At 58.5% G+C, this 8,988-nt stretch overlaps 1 long non-coding RNA gene across 2 annotated transcripts; it reads left to right on the top strand.

The window, feature by feature from the left end:
* Positions 1-3,056: 3,056 nt before the first annotated feature.
* On the top strand, positions 3,057-5,786 carry LOC139044043 (uncharacterized). Of its 2 annotated transcripts, none has more exons than XR_011501102.1 (3): positions 3,057-3,492; positions 4,781-5,015; positions 5,299-5,786. It is a non-coding gene; the product is annotated as an uncharacterized lncRNA (long non-coding RNA). The 2 variants fall into 2 exon arrangements; XR_011501103.1 differs by having other exon boundaries at positions 3,122-3,492; positions 5,303-5,786.
* The last annotated feature ends 3,202 nt before the right edge of the window (positions 5,787-8,988 follow it).

The raw sequence follows: 8,988 nt of genomic DNA, 5'->3' as shown, positions 1-8,988 counted from the left end.
GCAACCCTGGCGCAGAAGGAGGTGTTGGAAAATCGGCGGGGAGGGGGGTGGGGTGGGTGGGCTTGCCAGGAAGGGGACAGACTCCCCACGTGACTTCTGGGCCGGGCCGGGCGCGGGGCTGCCGGCTGGCTGACGCGGACAGAGGTGGAAAAGTCCCCGGAGATGCCACGGGGCAGGCCGGGGCTGCCGGCCCCCGCTTCCCGGAGCGGCCCGAGCACTTCCCGGGCTCCCGGGAGGACTTAGAAAATCACGGCGGGGTGGGGGGTGGGGGTCGCTGTCAAACCGAAACCATGCACGTCATCAGAGAAGGACCGTGACGACGGAGGAATTGTCCGCAGTCTGTCAGGAATTGTGTGCAGCCTGTCACTTCCGGCCCAGAGGGTCTCTCTAAGGCAGACGGACAGACAGAGCCCACAAGTCGTAGAGGAAAGGACCGAGCCGCTTGGCCGCGGAAAAGTTTACAACACAAAACAGGTCTCCCTCCGCACGGGGCCACAGCAAAGCCCAAAGACGACACACGGGGGGGAGCATGGGTGCAGATGCACGTGTGGTGATAAGAATATGGATTTCAGCAGGGCTTCCCGTCCTCATCAACAAGCAGAAGCACCCAAATGGTGGGGGTTGGGGGGCAGAGACCTCACAGCCATTCCCTCCACAAATCGAGTTCCCCGGGACATCCTCACAGCGCCGTGCTGTGAGTGTGTGTGGGTGTTTAAAATGGAGTAAATGTGGACGTGGAACTGCTCCGTGAAACCAAAATAACAACAGTCGTAGATCTTCTTTGGTCATTTAGAAAATTCTTTTTTTTTTTTTTTCCCCAGCGGTGCACGTATTTCCCTTCCAAAAAAGAAGAACGGGAAAGGAGATGTTAAAGGCAAGCAGAGAGAGGAAAACTGTTGCAAAACAAAAGCTGAGCTCCCGTCCGAGGGAGGCCTCCTCCATTGGAGGCCTAGGAAATCATTCTGACAAAATGGAGGATCTCTGTCTTTGGTGTCGATTCCCTCAGAGGTCAAGAGAAACCTTTTCCAATGTCTTTATCAGGAGGAGACTAGAAGTTAGAGAAAAGTATCCTTTCGGGAGTGAGAAAAACAAATTCTGATTTTGCATCAGCTTCCCTCCGATCTTGAAACTCATTGACTTGATTCCATTCTGTCGACGGAAATAATCCGGAACCAATCTATCCGTGAAAATCGGGGTGCGTTTATTCTGAGCTAAAATGTGAGGACTGTGGCCCGGGGCCTTTCTTCCCGAAGGAAGAGAGGGTGCCCGGGAAGTGGGGTGTACAGAGTGCTTCTAGACCCCCAGAGAGGACGTTTCACATAGGATCGAAAGGTCCCTTGGATGATAGTCGCGAGACTGCTCTGTCGGCACAGCGATCGACAGACACTGCTGGGTGGCAGGTCTGTTGTCTGGGCCTGGGTGGTCACAGGGGAGCCGGATGGTCAAAGGTGAGCGCAACCATCCGCTCCTAGCCTAAGGAAAGATGCCTCTCCTTAAGGAAAGGCCCGAGCACGGGGAAGCTGCTCCTTTCCCTTAAGGGCATTGGTTCTTGCCGTAGGAAATGTGTAAAGCGGATCTACGATGCGATGCGTGCTCGACGGCCACGTCAGGCCCTTTTCGAAAAACACTGTCAGGCCGAATTAGGCCGACACCCAATGGCTTCCTCATAGACTCCCATAGATCCTATCGCTCGCCATTTCTATCTGTCCACTCGTTCCAATTTTAGGCCACTTGACCACGAACAGGCCTTTTTCTCAGATTATTTTCCCCGTGAAACTTTGATCACCTTTTCACAGACAAAACGATCTTTACTTTTTAGGCCCTCTTGCCTGAAGGCAGCCATCTCACTTTCCTTGAACACAAAGATGTTTCCCATATTCACTTTTAGTGGCTTTTTGTTTTGTTTTGTTTTGTTTTGAGGACGATGAGCCCTGAGCTAACTGCTGCCAATCCTCCTCTTTTTGCCGAGGAAGGCTGGCCCTGAGCTCACCTCCGTGCCCATCTTCCTCTATTTCATATGTGGGACGCCTACCACCACGTGGCTCGCCCAGCGGTGCCACGTCCACCCCCGGGATCCGAACTGGCGAACCCCGGGCCGGCGAAGCGGAACAGGCACACTTAACCAGCGCGCCACCGGGCCGGCCTAGTGGCTTTCATCGCATTTGTTAAGTAGATTTTTTAACCCTCACGAACCTTAATTTTGGTGAAAACTAAGAAGCCAGCAATTAGGAACTGTCCTTCCCATGAGCATTCCGTCGCTTGGCCAATGTCTAAACACTTGGCCACTTTTAGAAACATGGGATTTCATAGGTTTATCTTTTCCTTCGCTTTATTTGATTTCATCTCACTTTAGTTTTTGGGTGAGGAAGATCGGCCCTCACAGAGCTAACGCCTGTTGCCAATCTTCCGTTTTTGTTTTTTTTTTTCCCCCTCCCGATTTTTCTCCCCCAATCCCCCCCATGACATAGTTGTCTATCTTAGTTGAGGGCCCTTCCAGTTGTGGCATGTGGGACGCCGCCTCCACACGGCCCGACGAGCGGTGCCGTGTCCGTGCCGTGCCCGGGATCTGAACCGGCAAAACCCTGGGCCGCCGAAGGGGAGCTTGTGAACTTAACCACTCGGCCACGGGGCCGCCCCTGTCCGTGGACTTTTTTATCACCTGATTTCACCTCGCAAAACTTCAAAGCTTCAAGTTATCAGAGAGGTTTGGGAAGTTGTTTTTATTAATTTAATTAATTTATTTTTCGAGGAAGACGAGCCCCGAGCTGACACCTGCTGCCAATTCTCCTCTTTTTGCCCCGGGAGAGTGATCCCGAGCTAACATCCGTGCCCATCCCCCTCCCCTTGATAGGCGGGACGCTGACCACAGCGTGGCTCGCCAAGCGGCGCCACGTCCGCACCCTGGATCCGAACCTGCGAACCCCTGGCTGACAAAACGGAACGTGCGAACTTAACCGCTGTGCCGCCGGGCTGGCCCTTCGGGAAGTTATTTTCAGGACACGGGCCATAAACTAGAATCACCGCTACAGGTTTATCGGAGCGACATCAGCGTTCGTGGTGGATTGAGTCGTCCCCTCTGTCTCTCCCCTCCAGGGCACAACCAAAGGGACGTCTATCGACCCACCCACCAAGGATTCCCCCCCCCCCCCGCACGGCACAGCAGGATGCCTGAGAGATCCACGCAGCCCTACAGCGGCAAGTCACATTCGCACAGTCAAAATTCAATGGCAGAGACAAAACGTTAAGGTCAGTGAGAGGGAAGAGAATAACCGGCCCAGGAGCAACGGTGTGAAGAACACGGAGAAGACGGGTCCTAGACGCCGGGGTCCCCGGAGCAGTGATTTGATCAGAGGCCCGCAAACGTCCACGATCTCCACACCACGTTTATGGCCGACTGCGTGCGTGGGTCCTTTGGAATCGACCAGGCTACCGTCCGGGCCACTTTGGGACATCGTGTCCAGCTGCCCCGAGCGGTGGAGCTGTCGTTCAAGTGTAAGATGGGGCCCGTCCGGGGAGAGAATGGGGACGGGGAAAGGGAGGCCGCGGGAAGTCACAGAGTCTGAGGTGTTCGGGGGAGACTGACTCTTCTGAAGTGGAGGTGGTAGAAGGAGAGCAGCAGGATTTTTGGATTTTTGTTCCCTCTGTTAGGTATCTGGGTCCGGAGGAGAGTGGGGCGGGGGGGGGGCGGGTGGTGGTGGTGGTGGTGGGTGTGAGGCTGAGGCGGGGCTGGTGTTTCCTTTCCGAGTCAGGTGGAAGAGCTCCTCCAGTGGAGGTTTTTAGACAAGGGGTCTGGTCTGGCAGGATGGGAGGTTGCGGGTTGAGCCACAGGGGAATCTGTCGTAGCTCAGACTCGGGCCTTTGAAGAAATAGACAGAGAGAGGAGTTTTGCTCTGTCTGTCACCGCAGCCGGCACCTCAGGAGCAACAACAGGAGGCTTCCCGAATGAGTGAAGGGGCAGGAGCCAGCGTGCCCCGTGCCTCTCTCAGCCCTGCGCCGGCAGGGAAGGAAGCAGGCAGGCAGGCCTCAGGGCTACTCCCGTCCTACTGCCCGGTGGTCCCTGTCCCGGCCCCGCCCCCACTCTCCCCCTGACCCTCACCGCTCCCCAGCCCTCTTCTCAGCCAGAGAGGCGATGGGGGGGGGGGCGGTGCGGTCCCAGAACAAGTTTCCTCTCATCCGCCATCATCTTGCCACCCTGACGACTTGGCCTGAGATCCGGCCTAGGCTGTACCCGTGTGTGGTTTTCCTGTGGACAAGGGGGCCGGTTCACCATTTCGGAAGAAACCCCTAGCCTTCCACTGCCGAGTCGCCAGCCTGGGAGGGGGGAGGGGGGAGGGGGGAGGGGAGGTCAGGCCCATTCATTCCGATGGGCCTGGCGTCAGGGCTTCATTCAAGTGCAGGAAGCTCTCTCCCATGGCCTCGGGCTTTTTCCCATTGAACGGCTTTCTTCAATTCCCCCACCCTTAGGCCGCAGTCCACCAAGGGCCGGGAGGCAGGGAGGGAAGATGTTGGGGCAGGGTGGCTGTCTGAGAAACTCGCCTCATCTGGGGCAGAAAGAGTGCCCCCCTCCTTTCTCTAACCCTACTAGACTGCTTGAGGATCACGGACGGTTTGGCTCATCGATGAGCCCTGCGTTATGGGCCCGGCAAGCAAACTCCTAACGGGCAACCCGCCGCTCTAGGCGTGTGTGGGTTTTTTGATCTTTCACCTTCAAGTTCGCACGACATCGGTCCGTGTCCCCCGCCCCGGCTTCCCATGGGAAATCCTCCGTCTCTTTCCACAGACTCACTGGCGACTTCACACAGTGCCTGCCTCCTCCTCCTTAGGAAGGAAGGAAGGAAGGAAGGAAGGGGCTGACCCCGTGGCCGAGCAGTTGAGTTTGCACGCTCCGCTTCAGCGGCCCGGGGCTTGGAAGGTTCGGATCCTGGGCTCGGACACGGCACCGCTCATCAAACCACGCTGAGGTGGCGTCCCACACGGCAGAACCAGAGGGACCCTCAAAGAGAATATAGAACTAGGTACTGGGGTGCTCTGGGGAGAAGAAGAAGAAGGAGGAGGAATAAAAAGAAAAGAAAAGATTGGCAATGAGCTCGGGTGCCAGTCTTTAAAAAAAAAAAAAAAAAGAGGAAGAAAGATGGACAAACAGGAACGAATCCCACTGACGGCACCTCCAAATGGTGGGGGGCAGGGGGGTGGGGGGGGTGGGGAGTGGCATCATCGGGCCAAGGGTGACTCTAAGCGTGATCCCGCGGTTGTGTTATTTGACATTTTATCGAATCGATTTATTATTTTATTTTTGAGGAAGATGAGCCCTGAGCGAACATCTGCCACCAATCCTCCTCTGTCGGCCGAGGAAGACTGGCCCTGAGCTGACATCCGTGCCCATCCCCCTCTACTTTCCAGGTGGGACGCCTGCCACAGCGTGGCTCGCCAAGCGGTGCCGGGTCCTGTGCCCGGGATCCGGACCGGCGAACCCGGGGCCGGCGGAGCAGAACGTGCGAACTTCACCGCCGCGCCACCGGGCCGGCCCCCGGAGTTGTTTTGAAAATCCAGTAAGGGGCTGGCCCCGTGGCCGAGTGGTTAAGTTCGCGCGCTCCGCTGCAGGCAGCCCAGTGTTTCATCGGTTCGTTCGGATCCCGGGCGCGGACACGGCACTGCTCATCAAACCACGCTGAGGCGGCGTCCCACATACCACCGCTAGAAGGACCCACCGCGAAGAACACACAACTACGTACCGGGGGGCTTTGGGGAGAAAAAGGAAAGACAAAAAATAAAATCTTCCAAACTCCAATAAAACTTTGAGTGAAGACGACGAGGAGGATGCGAAACGTATCTCACGCCTCCGAGCCGAGCCGTCCGTTTAGGTTTAGGAAGGGGGACGAGGACCCTTTGTAAGCGACATCCCTTTTTAAGCACCATTCTAAACCACAGAACAGAACTCCCTCTCCTCGACCCGGAGCGAGGAGGTTCCTGGGTGTGTCAGAGAGGGTCACGTCCTCTGCAGCACGAACGAACCGCCAGGGTTCGGCCACGGGAAAGAATTTCTTCCTCTCCAGGGGGACTAAAAGTCACCGACGGCAGCGGGCGTAGGTGCTATCCTTCCCGTCCAGGAAAGGCAGGGAGAACTTCAGCCGTGAAGAGAAGGAGGTCTTCCTCACTCCCCGTTTTGGGAGGGCCCCTTTGGCAGGGGAGTTTTGTCTCCTGATTTCAAGTCAGGAAGAAAAGGGAGAGAGAGAGAGAGAGAGAGAGAGTGTGTGTCCTTCTCGTGCCAGGTCGGTCTGAGGGGGACCTCCTCTGGTTTCCTCCCTTCCCAGGGAACGCCGTTCGCTCCTTCTTCTAGAAAAAGCTCCCAAAGCACCACCGCCCAGGATGGTCGACCTACGCCCATCGTCCCTCCTTTCCCAATCATTTCTACCGCGACAGAGGGACAGAGGCCCCTGCCCCATCCCCATCCCCACCCCCACCCCCATCGCCTGCCTCCTTGATGGCCAAAGGAGCTGCCTCTGAGAATGGAACGGGGCTTGGAAACCTTCTAGAGGGGTGACTCTCACCTGCCTGCCTGCTGGGAAAAGCACCACGCTGTCCATCGGACTGCTCTTTTGGGCAAACGTAGGCGTGCCACATAGCGATCGACAGCTATGGCGGGGGGGGGGGGGGGGCGGGGTGGCGTGGTGGTGCCCAGGATCCACGACACGTGACGGCTGCGGAGCACGACAGCCCTAAGACCTTGAGGGAGACGGGGTGGCGCGTGAATCCTTTCGGAACGAGAACGACAGGAAACGCTGACGGGGACGTGTTCTCCTCTCGAGAACACACCAACGCCTCGCACGGTGTCTGACCCGGGGTGCCTCTGACTTTTGTCATCAGAGACGATCCTCTCGACCGCCCCTCACGCTTTGGGGAAAAGGGGAGAGGGACTCGGTAGCACGGGAAAAGCCATCCATCCGCCCTTCCTTTCCGTCTTCACGGCTCCTTCTCGTGGAAAACGAGGAAGCCGTCCGGAGGAACGGAACACTGACCCGGGCCAAAGCGTGGCCCAGCCTGAGCCTCCAAAACCTTCTGCTAAGTGAGAGGTGCCAGACATCCAAGGCGACCTACGTTGCGATTCCACACAGAGGAGAGAGCTAGAACGGTCCAACCCTAGAGGGCGACAGCAGATGGCGGCGGCGGCGGCGGCGGCAGTGGTGGTGGTGATCGTGGTGGGGCAGATCCGGGAGTGGGGCCGTTTTTTCTTTCGGGGGGAGGGGATGGAAACGGAAACCTTCTGGAAATAGATAGCCGTGACGGATGCGCCACCTTGGGGAGAGAGACTCCCGAAGGCCACTGGCTTGTGCCCCGTGGAAAGGATGGATTCGGTGGGATGGGAATTCTACCTCCGTGTAGAGCGTGTGGTAAACCACGAGGTAGGTGGGTGGGTGGCCTCCCTGCCTCGCCTCCACCTAGACGTCCACACACAGAGACCGACGAGGGAGGGAGGGAGGGAGGGAGGGAGGGAGGGAGAGAGACAAGACTGACAGAGGCCGAGGCCGAGGCCGAGGCAGTGAGCGAGTAAGTGATCGACCCTGGCCATAGGGATTCCTCAGAGGGCGTCTCTTGGCTCCCCAAACGAAGAATGTGTGTGGAGATCGAGAAAGATCACCGACCTAGGAGAACCAGCAAGACTTCCTCACCCGCCAGAGAGCCGCTGGGCCCCTGCCGTCCCTGCCACCGCCACCCCTACCCCTCGCCTTTGGCAGCGACGCCAACGAAAGGCACGCAGACGAGTGGGAGAGTCGTGTGGTGGTGTCCCCCAAGGAAGGTGGGTCCATGCCGACGAGCGGTCGTCGGCGTGTGGAAAAGCCAGAGGCGGGCTGACTAGAAGGAGGGCGTCCTGGAGGAAGGGGCCAGGGTGTGAGGGAGAGAGGCCTGTTCCTCTTCCCCTGTCGGTCCCAAGTCAGGGGCCCAAAGGAGGAAAGCTGTCCGTTCCTTTCCGACTCGGACGGTTCGGGCGGAACCGACCGATCCCCGCGGCGGCGCAGTCGGGGCTTTCTGGACCAGAACCCCTCTCTCTGTCGCCTTTCGACCACACGCACGCTTTAGAGGCCAAGGGAAAATGGATCGGGTCTCTCTGTCTCTCTCCCTAGAAAACAAGGGGCCGGGGGCCGAGCCCGTGGACGAACGGTCAAGTAGCGCCCCCCACCCCGGCCCCCGGCTTCGACGGCCCAGGTTTTCACCGGTTCGGATCCTGGGCGCAGCCCCAGACCCAGCATCGCCCTTCAAGCCACGCCGAGGCGGCGTCCCACATAGCAGAAACGCGAAAGACCTACCACTGGAACCTACAACTATGGACGGGACGGGACGGGACGGGGCGGGGCGGGGCGGGGCGGGGCGGGGGTGGGGGGGCGGCTTTGGGGAGCAGGAAGAAAGAAAAAATAAAAGAAACACAAGGACGGTCATCGCGATAGTTCTTTCCACTTCCATCCATATGTTAACAGGACCCAAGTTTCCCGACCTCCATTTGGATGTATGTTAACTAAATGGAGAAGCTATTCAAAGGACTCCTCTAAAGAAGTCCACGTTCTTCTTTCTAAATGATAATGAAAATCATTGTCACCACCGCTCTTCCGACCCTCCATGTCCAGACGGCCTCCCGCCCCTCCCCTATCCCCAACTCCCGCCCCGCCCCGCGCCGACCCCCGACCCCGGCATTCTCCACGCCCACCTTTCCCTCTCCACTCCTACCCCCCCCCGTCCCCCGCCGCCCGGGACACCGCACCCCGCGCCCCCCCCCCCCAATCCAGGCCGGGCCACCTGGTCGACCTCCTCGAACACTATATAAGAGGATGCCGGGCAGCAGGTGGCGCCCGACAAGCGGCCTCCTCACCGGCCGGACGGATCAGCCTCGCGGGGGCGGGCGATGGGGAGGCGTTCGTCCAGGTCAGGTCAGGTCGGGGGAGGGAGGATGCCGCGCCGGCCGGCCTGGTGCGTGGCCTGGTCCCGATCCACCCCGCG

This window comes from Equus asinus, unplaced genomic scaffold, assembly GCF_041296235.1.
Source record: "Equus asinus isolate D_3611 breed Donkey unplaced genomic scaffold, EquAss-T2T_v2 contig_54, whole genome shotgun sequence".
In the NCBI taxonomy this organism is placed as follows: domain Eukaryota; kingdom Metazoa; phylum Chordata; class Mammalia; order Perissodactyla; family Equidae; genus Equus; species Equus asinus.
Note: the sequence above shows the minus strand (reverse complement) of the source record. Positions and strands in the feature narration are given on the sequence as shown.